The sequence below is a fragment of the Nycticebus coucang genome, chromosome 18 (genome assembly GCF_027406575.1).
Source record: "Nycticebus coucang isolate mNycCou1 chromosome 18, mNycCou1.pri, whole genome shotgun sequence".
Taxonomy (NCBI): Eukaryota; Metazoa; Chordata; class Mammalia; order Primates; family Lorisidae; genus Nycticebus; species Nycticebus coucang.
In genome coordinates this window covers 7,525,035-7,539,073 of record NC_069797.1, presented here as the reverse complement: position 1 = coordinate 7,539,073, position 14,039 = coordinate 7,525,035, and the positions used below count along the sequence as shown (strand labels likewise).

Sequence of the window (14,039 nt, the reverse complement as noted above, 5' to 3'; positions counted from 1 at the left end):
GAAAGGAAAGCGCCTGTGGCTCAGTGGCTAGGGCACCGGCCTCATATACCAAGGGTGGTGGGTTTGAACCCGGCCCCGCCAAACTGCAACAAAAAAATAGCGGGGCATTGTGGTGGGTGCCTATAGTCCCAGCTACTTGGGAGGCTGAGGCAAGAGAATCACCTAAGCCCAAGAGCTGGAGGTTCTGTGAGCTGTGATGCCATGGGCGCCACGGGACTCTACCAAGAGTGACAAAGTGAGACTCTGTCCCTACAAAAAAAGAAAGAAAGAAAGAAAAGAAAAGAAAAGAAAAAAATAGGTAAAGGGAAATAATGTACTGTTCAAAAAGAAAGCAAAGGAGGCAGAGAGTGATGGCATATGGGACAGACATTTAGCTCATCTCTCTGGGAACAACAGGTGAGAATGATTGGGCTAGATCATTCCCGGCAGGGAACACTGGTGTAGACAGGCAGTTCAGGGTGTGCAACGAAGTGGTGGATTGCTGGACTCTAAGTGTAATCTGAAGCTTCAGAGACTGCCAGAAAAATCTCTGTGCTGTCCAGAGCAGGGGCAAGTGGTACCAAGAGACTGATTATGTTTCCTATAATTTGGTTGTGTATTTGCATCATCAATGTCTCTGATATTGAATATCTTAAGAAAGCTGTTGGAATATTTTGGTGTCCCTATAGACCAGGTTTTTCAGATTTAGGAAAATAAAGACTATGGATCAACTCGGAATATCATTCGTATTACTGGGAAAATGCTTCCATTAGAACCTTGTCAAAGACCTACATTTGAGAAATAATATGTGGGAAAACGAGGAAGAGGAGAAAGCTGAAGATTTCCATCCTTTGCACCTAGTTTGGGATCCACTGTCATCTGCTCTAAGACATAACAAATCACCAAAAAATGATCAGCCTGTAAATGAAGCTGCAATTAAAAAAAAATAGCTGCTCTTGAAGATGAGCTAGCTTTTCTTTGCTCTCAGATTGCTGTGCTTGTGGAAATGCAGGAACTGAAAAACAGAACAAATGCTAGCTCCTTCGACTTACATGAAGGGCCCATAAGCTTGGGACAGATGCCATCATCGAAGGCTGTTCAGCTGTCTGAGGACCCAGATGAGTTTCCAAGTCCGGCGCTTTCCTTCCCTCCGCCTCCGCTTCCTCCCCAGCGTTCACCCCTCTAGCCTCCGTAGTTTCCTGCCACACAACCCACACTGAATAAGATTTGTGGCTCAGATAACTTAGTGACTGAAATGAACAAACAGCAGCCAGGTGCTAGTAAGACTAACAGCAGTCGTTCAGAAAGCCAGAGAAATAAAAACGTTCTGAACACGTTGGATGTTCTGCAGGATATGAATAAGGTTTAGCTTCGTGCTATTGAACCGTCACCTGGTGGTAGACCCATTCATAAAAGGAAAAGACAAAATTCACAATGGGATCCAGTATCTCTAATATTTCACACACTTAAACAGAAATTTGCCTTCCAAGAAGATGATTCTTTTGAGAAAGAAAATAGATCTTGGGAGTCTTCCCCATTTTCTAGTCCAGAAACTTCAAGGTTTGGACATCACGTTTCGCAGTCAGAAGGATTGAACTGAAGGAGGAACTGGTAAACACAAAGCTGTTGACCAAGTTATCAGCAAGGAGAGTTGTGTCTATGCTTAGAAGAAAAGACTGCAGAAATACACCAGTCAGTCTTGCACTGCATTTCAAAAGTCTTCTCTTCTGTTAAGTGAAGTTAAATGATGTTTGTATTCTGGGATATGTAGATCTTCGATAATAACCTGAAGAGTCTTGACTGTTAATCCCTGTTTTTGGTTTTGAAGAGCCAGGAATTTACTGGCTACTGATAATAGGTGTATGGATTTTTTTCATGTATGTTAATAATATGAATATATTATTTAGCACAAATGCTGAATAGATACTTGGAAACATTCTCCTAAGCAATTATACCTCCTAATTTAACAACCTTTGAATCTTTTAAAAATTGGTAGTGGATCTGATTTACTTCTCTTCTAGCAACTTGGAGATACTCAAGGAAGATAAAATTATACTGTTTTTCATCAAGATAGTCATAGTTTGAATTACATAGGTTGAGCCTTCTAAAACTTCTGAGATGATAAATTGTTCTTTCAAACTGACTTTGTTAAATGGTAAAAGAAAAAAGTCTTGACAAAGTTTTACCTATACTGCTATGTAAATATGTATGCCTGTCAATTTTTGTTCCTTTGGTTCTGTTACATCTATATTCTGTTTCTTTGTAAATAGAGGGTGAAATAAATGTTCCTTTTGAACTTGAAAAAGAAAATCTCTGTGCTGCTGCTGAAGCAGCAGGCGATGGCGGTAACTAGCCCCTCCCCTGTGGAGGATTGCAATTCCCAGTTCATAGGGAAACTAGGTGTTGTGTGGAAAGATTGGTAAAGGGTGGACTCCTGAGCCTGATTTGGTGGTCAGATAGGGGTGCAGTCTGGACCAGCACAGCCGGGGCTAGGTGGCCGGAGAGACATGCAAGCAGGAAGGATCCCAGTCAGGAACCAGACATATATTGAAATTTCGGAAATGGCGACTGCCACAGGCACCTTTTCCCACGGGCCAGGTGTGGCAATTTGAGTCTCACCTGCAGGCAGCCATCCCACCCAAAGCAGGTCCAGGATACCCCGCATTTCACAGGAACTGTTGCAGGGAGAATTTTTGAAACCAGCCTGTGAAGATTTTTTTTTTTTTTTTAAGTAGGTGGAATCAACAACTCAGCAGGGTCTAAGTGCCAACTGGGTAGCCAGGCAGCCACCAAAGAAACTGTAATTCCTGAATCAGGTATAAGCCTGGGAACCACTCATGGCGCCACCTGGTGTCCAGAAAGTATATTACAACATAAATATATTCCTACTAAAGTTCCTAAGGCATACATATAGTCGTATGTTTATATATATATGAATAATATTTTTGCTGTGGGTGCCTTTTTTTCTCTTTCTTCTTTGATAATTATTTTAGCTCTTTTACATTTTTTCCTTTTCTTGTAGGAGTTATTGTTAACTTTTTAAAATTATTAATACTATTTTTTTTTCTTTTTTTTATTGTTGGGGATTCATTGAGGGTACAATAAGCCAGGTTACACTGATTGCATTTGTTAGGTAAAGTCCCTCTTGCAATCATGTCTTGCCCCCAGAAAGTGTAGCACACATCAGGGCCCCACCCCTCTCCCTCATTCACTCTCTCTGCTTTTCCTTCCCCCAATATGACCTTAATTGTCATTAATCGTCCTCATATCAAAATTGAGTACATAGGATTCATGCTTCTCCATTCTTGTGATACTTTACTAAGACTAATGTCTTCCACTTCCGTCCAGGTTAATACGAAGGATGTAAAGTCTCCATCTTATTTTAATAGCTGAATAGTATTCCATGGTATACATATACCACAGCTTGTTAATCCATTCCTGGGTTGGTGGGCATTTAGGCTGTTTCCACATTTTGGCGATTGGAAATTGAGCGGCAATAAATAGTCTAGTACAAGTGTCCTTATGATAAAAGGGTTTGTTTCCTTCTGGGTAGATGCCCAGTAATGGGATTGCAGGATCAAATGGGAGGTCTAGCTTGAGTTCTTTGAGGTTTCTCCATACTTCCTTCCAGAAAGATTGTACTAGCTTGCAGTCCCACCAGCAGTGTAAAAGTGTTCCCTTCTCTCCACATCCATGCCAGCCTCTGCAGTTTTGAGATTTTGTGATGTGGGCCATTCTCACTGGAGTTAGATGATATCTCAGAGTGGTTTTGATTTGCATTTCTCTAATATATAGGGATGATGAACATTTTTCATATGTTTGTTAGCCATTCATCTGTCTTCTTTGGAGAAGGTTCTATTCATGTCTCTTGCCCATTGATATATGGGATTGTTCGCTTTTTCATGTGGATTAATTTAAGTTCTCTAAAGATCATAGGTATCAAGCTTATGTCTGATTCAAAATGTGCAAATATCCTTTTCCATTGTGTAGGTCGTCTCTTTGCTTTGGTTGTTGTCTCCTTAGCTGTAGAGAAGCTTTTCAGTACAATAAATTCCCATTTGTTTATTTTTGTTGTTGTTATTGCAATTGTCATGGCGGTCTTCTTCATGAAATCTTTCTCCAGGCCAATATCTTCCAGTGTTTTTCCTATGCTTTCTTGGAGGATTTTTATTGTTTCATGCCTTAAATTTAAGTCCTTTATCCATCTTGAATCAATTTTTGTGAGTGGGGAAAGGTGTGGGTCCCGTTTCAGTCTTTTACATGTAGACATCCAGTTCTCCCAACACTATTTATTTATTTATTTATTTATTTTTGTAGAGACAGAGTCTCACTGTACCACCCTCGGGTAGAGTGCCATGGCATCACACGGCTCACAGCAACCTCTTAACTCTTGGGCTTATGCGATTCTCTTACCTCAGCCTCCCGAGCAGCTGGGACTACAGGCGCACACCACAATGCCCGGCTATTTTTTGGTTGCAGTTTGGCCGGGGCTGGGTTTGAACCCACCACCCTCGGCATATGGGGCCGGCGCCCTACTCACTGAGCCACAGGTGCTGCCCCCAACACCATTTATTGAATAGGGAGTCTTTCCCCCAAGGTATGTTCTTGTTTGATTTATCAAAGATTAGGTGGTTTTAAAATGTTAGTTTCATTTCTTGGTTTGCAATTCGATCCCAAGTGTCTATGTCTCTGTTTTTGTGCCAGTACCATGCTGTCTTGAGAACTATGGCTTTGTAGTACAGACTAAAATCTAGTATGCTGATGCCCCCAGCTTTATTTTTATTATGAAGAACTGCCTTAGCTATACGGGGTTTTTTCCGGTTCCATACAAAACGCAGAATCATTTTCTCCAAATCTTGAAAGTACGATGTTGGTATTTTGATAGGAATGGCATTGAATAGGTAGATTGCTTTGGGAAGTATAGACATTTTAACAATGTTGATTGTTCCCATCCATGAGCATGGTATGTTCTTCCATTTGTTAATATCCTCTGCTATTTTCTATCTGAGGATTTCATAATTTTCTTTATAGAGGTCCTTAACCCCCTTTGTTAGGTATATTCCTAGGTATTTCATTTTCTTTGAGACTATGGTGAAGGGAGTTGTGTCCTTAATTAGCTTCTCATCTTGACTGTTATTGGTGTATACAAAGGCTACTGACTTGTAGACATTGATTTTATATCCTGAAACATTACTGTATTTTTTGATGACTTCTTGGATTCTTGTGGTTGAGTCTTTGGGATTCTCTTAGTATAAGATCATGTTGTCAGCAAAGAAGGAGAGTTTGATCTCCTCTGCTCCCATTTGGATTCCCTTTATTTCCTTATCTTGCCTAATTGTATTGACTAGAACTTCCAGTCTAGTCAATACTACTACTATTCCACTGTGTTGAATAGTAAAAGTGACAGAGGACAGCCTTGTCTGGTTCCAGTTTTAAGAGGAAAAGCTTTCAGTTTTACTCCATTCAGTAAAATAGTAGCTGTGGGTTTCTCATAGGTAGCTTCAATCAGTTTTAGAAATGTGCCACCTATGCCTATACTCTTCAGTGTTCTAATTAGAAAAGGATGCTGGATTTTATCAAATGCTTTTTCTGCATCTATTGAGAGGATCATATGATCTTTATTTTTGCCTCTGTTAATATGGTGGATAACGTCTTTATGGACTTGCATATGTTAAACCAGCCTTGCATCCCTGGGATGAAACCTACTTCATCATGATGTATGACTTTTTTGATGATAAGCTGTAATCTATTGGCTAAGATTTTGTTGACAATTTTTGCTTCTATATTCATGAGTGGGATTGGTCTGAAATTCTATTTTTTGGTTGGGTCTTTTCCTGGTTTTGGTATCAGGCTGATGTTTGCTTCATAGAATGTTTGGGAAAGATTCCTTGTTCCTCATTTTTTTGGAATAATTTCTGCAGTACAGGAATAAGGTCTTCCTCGAAGCTGTGATAGAATTCTGGTGTGAAGCCATCTGGACCAGGGCATTTTTTGGTTGGAAGATTTTTTATTGTTTCTTTAATCTCAGTGCTTGAAATTGGTCTGTTCAGGAGCTCTATTTCTTCCTGCATAAGTCTGGGGGGGGGTGTGATTCCAAATATTGATCCATTTCCTTCATATTGTCAAATTTCTAGGCCTAGAGTTTCTGGTACTATTCAGAGATGATCTCTTGTATCTCTGTGGGATCAGTTGTTATTTCCCCTTTATCATTTCTGATTGAGGTTACTAGAGATTTTATTTTTCTATTTCTCATTAATCTGGCCAGTGGTTTATCTATTTTATTAATTTTTTCAAAAAAACAACTACTTATTTCATTACTTTCTTGAATGATTCTTTTGTTTTCAATTTCATTGATCTCTGCTTTGATTTTGGAGATTTATTTTCTTCTACTGACATTAGGCTTAGATTGTTTTTCTTTTTCCATAACATGGAAACTCCATAACATGGTTTGTGAGTTTGTTGATGCGTTCTCTTTCTGTTTTTCGAATATAGGCATCTCAAGCAATAAATGTTCCTCTCAAAACTGCTTTTGCAGTATCCCACAGGTTTTGGTAGCTTGTGTCTTCATTGTTGTTATGCTCAAGGAAGTTAATAATTTCCTATTTTATTTCTTTCTGCACCCATCTGTTATTCAACAGAAGATTGTTTAGTTTCCATGTCTTTGTGTGGGGTTGAACGTTTTTGTTCCACCTTTAGTGCCTTATGGTCTGAGAAGATACAGGTAAGATTTCAATTCTTTTGATTCTGTTGATATTTGTTTTGTGTCCCAGTATATGATCAATTTTGGAGAATGTTCCATGGGGTGATAAAAAGAATGTGTATTCTTTACCTTTGGGATGGAGTGTTCTATATGCGTCTGTCATATGTTAGTTCTAGGGTCTCATTTAAATCTATCACAGTTGTTCTAGGGTCTCATTTAAATATCTTATATCTTTGTTTAATTTCTGTTTAAAGGATCTGTCCCACTCTGTAAGAGGAGTGTTAAAGTCCCCTGTTATTATGGTATTATTGGATATCATATTGCTCAGACTGAGTAAGGTCTGTTTCAAGAATCTAGGAGCATTTAAATTTGGTGCATAAATATTTAGAATTGAAATGTCTTCTTGTTGTATTTTTCCCTTGACCAATATAAAGTGACCATCTTTGTCTTTTTGACTTTAAATCCACATGTATCTGAAAATAAGATCGCAACTCGAATTCCATTTGGCTGAAAAATTGTCTTCCAACCCTTGACTCGGAGTTTTAATTTGTCTTTTGAAGCCAGGTGTGTTTCTTGCAGACAGAAAGTGGATGGCTTGTGCTTTTTAATCCAGTCAGCCAATCTATGTCTCTTCAGTGGGGAATTCAAGCCATTAACATTTATTGAGATAATTGATAAGTGTAGTAATGTTCTATTCATCTTATTTTGTGAGAGTCCATTGCTTAGTTTTATCTTTGGCATCAGTGTGGAGGTTACATTCTGTCCTTTAATTTCTGACTTTTTACTTTGCTCCTGATTCATTATGATGGTCAGTGTGTAGAACAGGTTGAAGTATGTCCTGTAGAGCTGGTCTTGTTGTGGCGAATTTCCTCAATGTTTGTATATCTGTAAATGATTTGATTTCTCCGTCAATTTTGAAGCCTAGCTTAGCAGGTAAAAAATTCTGGGTTGGAAATTGTTCTGTTTAAGTAGATTAAAAGTAGATAACCATTGTCTTCTTGCTTGGAAAGTTTCATTAGAGAAGTCTGCGGTCACTCTGATGGATTTGCCCCTGTAGGTCAACTGGCGCTTACTTCTGGCAGCTTGCAGAATCTTTTCTTTTGTCTTGACTTTGGACAGGTTCATCACAATGTGTCTTGGAGAAGCTCGATTAGAGTTGAGGCGACCTGGGGTCCGATATCCCTCTGAAAGCAGTGTGTCAGAATCTTTGGTGATATTTGGGAAATTTTCTTTTATAATATTCTCTAGTATAGCTTCCATTCCTCTGGGGTATTCTTTTTTCCCTTCTGGGATTCCTATAATTCGTATGTTGGAATGCTTCATAAGGTCCCATAATTCTGACAGTGAACAATCTGCTTTCTCTCTCTTCTTTTCTGCCTCTTTTACTATCTGAGTTATCTCAAGAACTTTGTCTTCTACCTCTGAAATTCTTTCTTCTGCATGGTCTAACCTGTTGCTGATACTTTCCATTGCATCTTTAAGTTCCCTAATTGACTGTTTCAGTTCCTTCAGCTCTGCTATATCCTTTTTATATTCTTCATATCATTCATCTCTTATTTGATTCTGTTTTTTGATTTCCTTTTGGTTATTTTCCACTTTATTAGCAGTTTCCTTCATTGTTACTATCATTTACTTCATTGTTTTCATCATGGGTATTCTAAATTTCCTTTCTGTCATTCCTAACATTTCTTTATAGGTGGAATCCTCTGTAGTATTTACCTCATGGTCCCTTGGAGGGGTTGCTCTTGACTGGTTCTTCATGTTGCCTGGAGTTTTCTGCTGATTCTTCCTCATGAGTGATTTCTTTTATCTGTTTCCTTGTCCTAATTTTCCTTTCACTTCCTCTTGCTGTTTACGTTTCATGCCTGTTGTCTAGGTTTTGATGAGTCCTTTTGGTACAAGAGCAGAAGAATGAGAAGGTTGAAGAGCAAGAAGGGAATGAAGAAAGAGAGAAAGAGAGAAACAGATAAAGAAAGAAAAGAAAAGAGAGAAAGGAGAGGGGGTGGGTAAAAGGGAATATTGACAAGAAGAAGAGAAGCACAGAAAGAGGGAGACAGAGCAATATAGGTGTACAGTAGGGTACTTTGACACAACCTTAAAAGAACTCCAACCTCTGGGGGTGCCCAGTTGGGTGATTCCCTTGAGGTCAGCAGCTCTTTGCTAACCTGATCAGACATAGTACCTCACCTCCACGATGTAGAGAGGAAAGACAAAAATGCTATAAATCAAACCAAAAGAAGCAAATAAAAAACTTTATGGGAACAAATTGGGTGAAAAACCAAATAATAGGGGTAGAAACACTAGCAAAAAATGAAGTTCTAGTTGTTGTAAAAGGCATTAATAGGAAATTGTATTTATACTAGAAAACTGGAGAAAGAAAAGAAAATATCAGTATAGAAAAGGTTGAAATTAAAAAACAAAACATCAACATCAAAATAAAAACACACAAACAAAACAAAACAAACAAACAAACCAAAAACAAAGCAGTATACATATTTTGTTGAATATTGTCTGGGCAACAGGTGTTCTTCTGGGGTATGAGATGTTAATTACAATGCTGATACAACTGGAGGCCTCCGCTGATTTCTCAAACCCCACAGGATAGATACCCTAAGTCTCTCTTCAGCCCTCTTTATTATTATTATTATTATTTTTTATTTTTTTGCAGTTTCTGGCCGGGGCTGGTTTTGAACCCGCCACCTCTGGCATATGGGGCTGGTGCCTTACTCTTTTGAGCCACAGGTGCCACCCTCTTCAGCCCTCTTTAAAGGCACTTTAAGCTTCTAAAGTTGCTAAGCAGAAGCTTTCCCAGGAAAGTGCTTGTCACTGGAATTACTGGTGAAGTGGCTATTCACTTACCCACTGTGCAAAAACCGGTCTCACTCTGCCCCTGAGGGTTAGGGCTGTAAGGCTGCTCAGACCCTGCCTTTAGGCTGCTCAGTCACTTAGTTACTAGGTCCTGCCCAATCCTTGCTCTGCAACCCCTAGGGCGGACCTTGTTGGGGCAGTTCTCTCACAATGGCTCCCTGCGGCCCACAGCCAAACACTATTAGCTATGTCCGTCCGGCTCAGCGGCTCAGTCTGGGGTCCCAGACAATGCCCCGAGTTCTCTGCACTCCTGCTCAAGCTCTCCCCAAGGCAGTTCAACTGAGTGCCAAGTCCAAAACACCAAAACAGTTCACAGGTAAGGCCTTTCTGGTTTTCAGTCTCGCTGCTACTGCACTTACAGTTGTTGGTGGGATTGACCGATCTAACACATGCGATTACTTGCCAGTTTTCCACTGTTTTTGTCCTCCTCTTGGGGTCCAGAAGTCTCTCACTGACTCCCTGTATCCTCAAAGGAATGATTATAGGCACATCCCACCAGCCGGAAATACCTGGAGTCTTATCTCCCCAGACACGCGGTGCCCAGAGGCAAGGAAGCTGTTACTCGGCCTCCATCTTGTTCAAGGTATCTATTTTTTTCTTTTCCTCTTTTTGCCCTATGGTTGCTAAGAGTGCTTACATCAGGCTATTTGAGTTTTTTTCTCTTTTATTTTTTTATTACATATTTTTTTCTTTTCTTTTTTTTTTTTGCAGTTTTTGGCCAGGGCTGGGTTTAAACTCGCCACCTCCAGCATATGGGGCCAGTGCCCGACCCCATTGAGCCCCAGGTGCCGCCCTTTTATTACCTATTATTTATTTATTTATTTGTCTGTTTGTTTATTTGTTTCTGATTGTCTGTGTATCTGTGTGCTTGTGTGTCTGGTAGCTTTTTTATTTGTTTATTTATTCATTTTGTTTCAATGTGTCTTATGTTTTGCTAAATCTTCGGGTTGTTTATTTTCCCTAACTCCAATTTTTACATTCATTAAGAACAAGGGGTCAGGGGGGTGATGGTTAACTGGAGCCTACTTTCAACAGAAATGCCAGTCCAGAGGGAGAGATAATAGCCAGAAAGAGATTAATTTTCCAAGGGAGGAGACAAGATGGCTGACTGAAGCCAGCTTTCCACAGAGGCTCCAGTCTATAGGAAAGTTATAGGACAAAAATTCATCAAGTAACCTGGTGGATTTGAGGTACACTAAGAGAGAAGGTTGAAGAACGCATGTCAACCCCACTGAGGCGAGCTGCAACCACAAGGATAGAGAGGAAAAAATGGTACAAAATCCATCACCAAGCAGACAGGAGTCCCCTCACCCATGAGAACAGCTCGGAGTGCCCCACAAACAATCGTGCACAGTTGAAAGGTCATCCCACTACACTTCACGTGAGAGACCCTCTAAAAACTGGACCTACCTCCCCTACTAGGGTGCCATGGCATCCTATGCCAGGCATAAAACTGTATAAACTGTATATAGTCTCTACCTGGAATTCTGAGCTCCCAGCGCTCCCCTCTACCCACACTGAGCTCTGGAGGCCAGTCCCCCAGGAGTTCAGAGTCTTGGGTGATTCCTCAAGGGGTGTGGACGGGGCCTCGAATGCAGCTGGTCAGCACTGGCTCTGGGGCACTGGAGTGAGGAGAGAACAGTCGGCAAAGAGGGGACCGCACCAGAGCAGCAGTTCCCTGAAGCACAGTGTGACAGCCATCTTCTGGTGACAATACGGCCAGGCATATAACTTTAAAACTGTGTGTGTTCTCTGCCCACAACCCCAGGTTCCCAGAGCTTCCCACGCTCCCCTCTGCTCTCGCTCCAAGGTCTGGAGGCCTGTCCCCCAGGAGTCCAGACTCTTGGGCGATTGCTTGAGCAGTGTAGACAGTACCGGGCTGCTGCCGGTTGGTACAGATTCTGGGGTATGGGAGAGGTTGGCCAGAAGGGAGCTACACCAGGGCAGTGGTTGCCTGAGGCATAAAGCAGCAGCCCTCTTTGGCTAGCAATATGGCTCACTACCGAATATTCTGAAGCCACACCCCTTATCTCCCTGGTCAACCACAGACCGTGAGTATAAGATTTGCCTGAGGCAACTCCAACTTGCAAACCGGGGAAACTCTGAGGGCAGGGCTGACCCAGAGGTCCCCTTTACTGAACCTAAGATGCACCTGGCCCTCAGGGGATCATCAGCCTATAGACAATACAAGAGCAAAAACAAGCTGATTTGGAACTCAATTCAGCTTCTCTTCTGCAGAGGAACTGCAAAGTTGTTCTGTTCTGTTCTGTCAGAAACATTAATCAGGGGTGAGACTGGGCCTGAGTGACATCCCCCAACCTTCATCAAGTGCCCGAGGTTGTCAGGCCTTGCCACCCTCTGCTAGAGAGATGCAGAGCACAGTGGCCTGGCAGACTTCCTTGTGATTCAGGCAGGTGCAAACTCCTGGAGTACCGGTTCACTACAAGCAACTGGGTCAGCCAACTGCAGGGCTATCAGTGACTGGGTGTGATAGTGGTGCAAGGTGGGGAAGAAGGCACCAACCTTCCCATACTGGTCTTTTGGCTGGGTGGCTCGTCCTGACTCCACGCAGCACTGGAGCAAGCCAACCAGAGTAGTCACCAGACTCCTGTGATCCAGTTCCCAGAGACATCTTAAACTCTCACCCGAGACAGGTGCAGACTGAGACAATTGATCTGGACCTTTTGAACTGAACCAATCGCCTGAGGACAAATCAGGTGGTGCCCTGGGTGCACGGTGGTAAGAAGGTTTGATTTTTCTTTCCCAATTGTTTGCCAGTGGGAGGGCGGGGTGACTTAATTGCTGATATTTCTCCACACCTGAGACTTCAGTCCAGAGTATCAGTTTCACTAGGGTGGAACAGAAACCAGCTGAAAACAAGACAGAACCACTTAGCCCCACCACACAAGAGAGGGCCCCAGTTTATCAGGCCACAACACTGTACAGGCCCTTGAAAAAGCCCCAGGGGAAAAAAACAAAGGGAGTAAAACAACCATGGGGTGGAATCAGCGGAAAAAACTCTGGTAACATGAATAACCAGAATAGACCGACCCCCCCCAAAAAAGATATGGCAGATGTAATTGAAGATCCCATTCATAAACAACTGGCTGAGATGTCAGAAAGCGAATTCAGAATTTGGGTTGCAAACAAGATTAATAAAGTGGAATTAGGAATTTGAGGAGAAATTCAAAAGTCATCTCAAGAATTTAATGAATTTAAAGACAAAACCAGCAAAGATTTAGACACACTGAAGCAAGAATTTCCAGCCTCAAAGATATGAAAAATACAGTAGAATCCCTCAGCAACAGAATGGAGCAAGCAGAAGAAAGGATTTCTGACATTGAAGATAAAGCCTTTGAAAGCTCCCAAACGCTCAAAGAGGAAGAGAAATGGAGAGCAAAAATGGATCATTCTCTCAGAGAGCTCTGGAATAATTCGAAGAAGGTCAATATCTGAATCATTGGAGTTCCAGAAACAGATGAAGTGGCCTCGCTGGGTACAAAGGCCATTCTCCATTAAATTATGAAAGAGAATTTCCAGACATGCCTAGAGATTCTCAAATTCAGATAGCGGACAGCTTTGGAACCCAGCATGACTCAACCCCAATAAGACATCCCCCAGGCATATCACAATTAACTTCACTAAAGTTAATATGAAGGAGAAAATTCTAAAAGCTGCCAGGAGAAAGAAAACCATTACCTTCAAAGGGAAGAATATTAGAATGACTGCAGATCTCTCTGCTGAAACTTTTCAAGCCAGAAGAGGGTGGTCACCAACTTTTAATCTCCTAAAGCAAAATAACTTTCAACCCCGGATCTTGTATCCAGCTAAACTGAGTTTCATTTATGATGGAGAAATTAAATACTTTAATGACATTCATATGTTGAAGAAATTTGCCATAACCAAACCAGCTCTTCAGGATATTCTCAGACCTATCCTCCAGAATCACTAACCCAATCCTATACCACAAAAGTAAACTCACCCAGAAACTTCAGATCAAACTCCAATTTCCACACTGGTGAAAGGATTAAAAATGCCCACTGGACTTTTGAAAAACTCGATACCCAAAACTTCACCAGACTTATCAATATTCTCCATTAATGTGAACAGCTTAAACTGTCTTCTAAAGAGGCATAGGTTAGCTGACTGGATACAAAAACTCAGGCCAGATATCTGTTGCATACAAGAGTCACATCTTAACTTAAAAGACAAATACAGACTCTGGGTGAAAGGATGGTCATCCATATTTCAGGTAAATGGTAATCAGAAAAAAGCAGGTGCTGCAATTTTATTTGCAGATACAATAGGCTTTAAACCAACAAAAGTAATGAAGGACAAGAATGGTCACTTCATATTTGTTAAGGGTAACACTCAATATGATGAGATATCAATTATTAATATCTATGCACCCAACCAGAATGCACCTCACTTTATAAGAGAAACTCTAACAGACATGAGCAAGTTGATTTCCTCCAGTTCCATAATAGTCAGA

General features: G+C 41.1%; 1 pseudogene; it reads left to right on the top strand.

Moving 5' to 3' along the window:
- Positions 1–610: 610 nt before the first annotated feature.
- Positions 611–1,713, top strand: LOC128570286 (mitochondrial fission regulator 2-like; annotated as a pseudogene).
- The last annotated feature ends 12,326 nt before the right edge of the window (positions 1,714–14,039 follow it).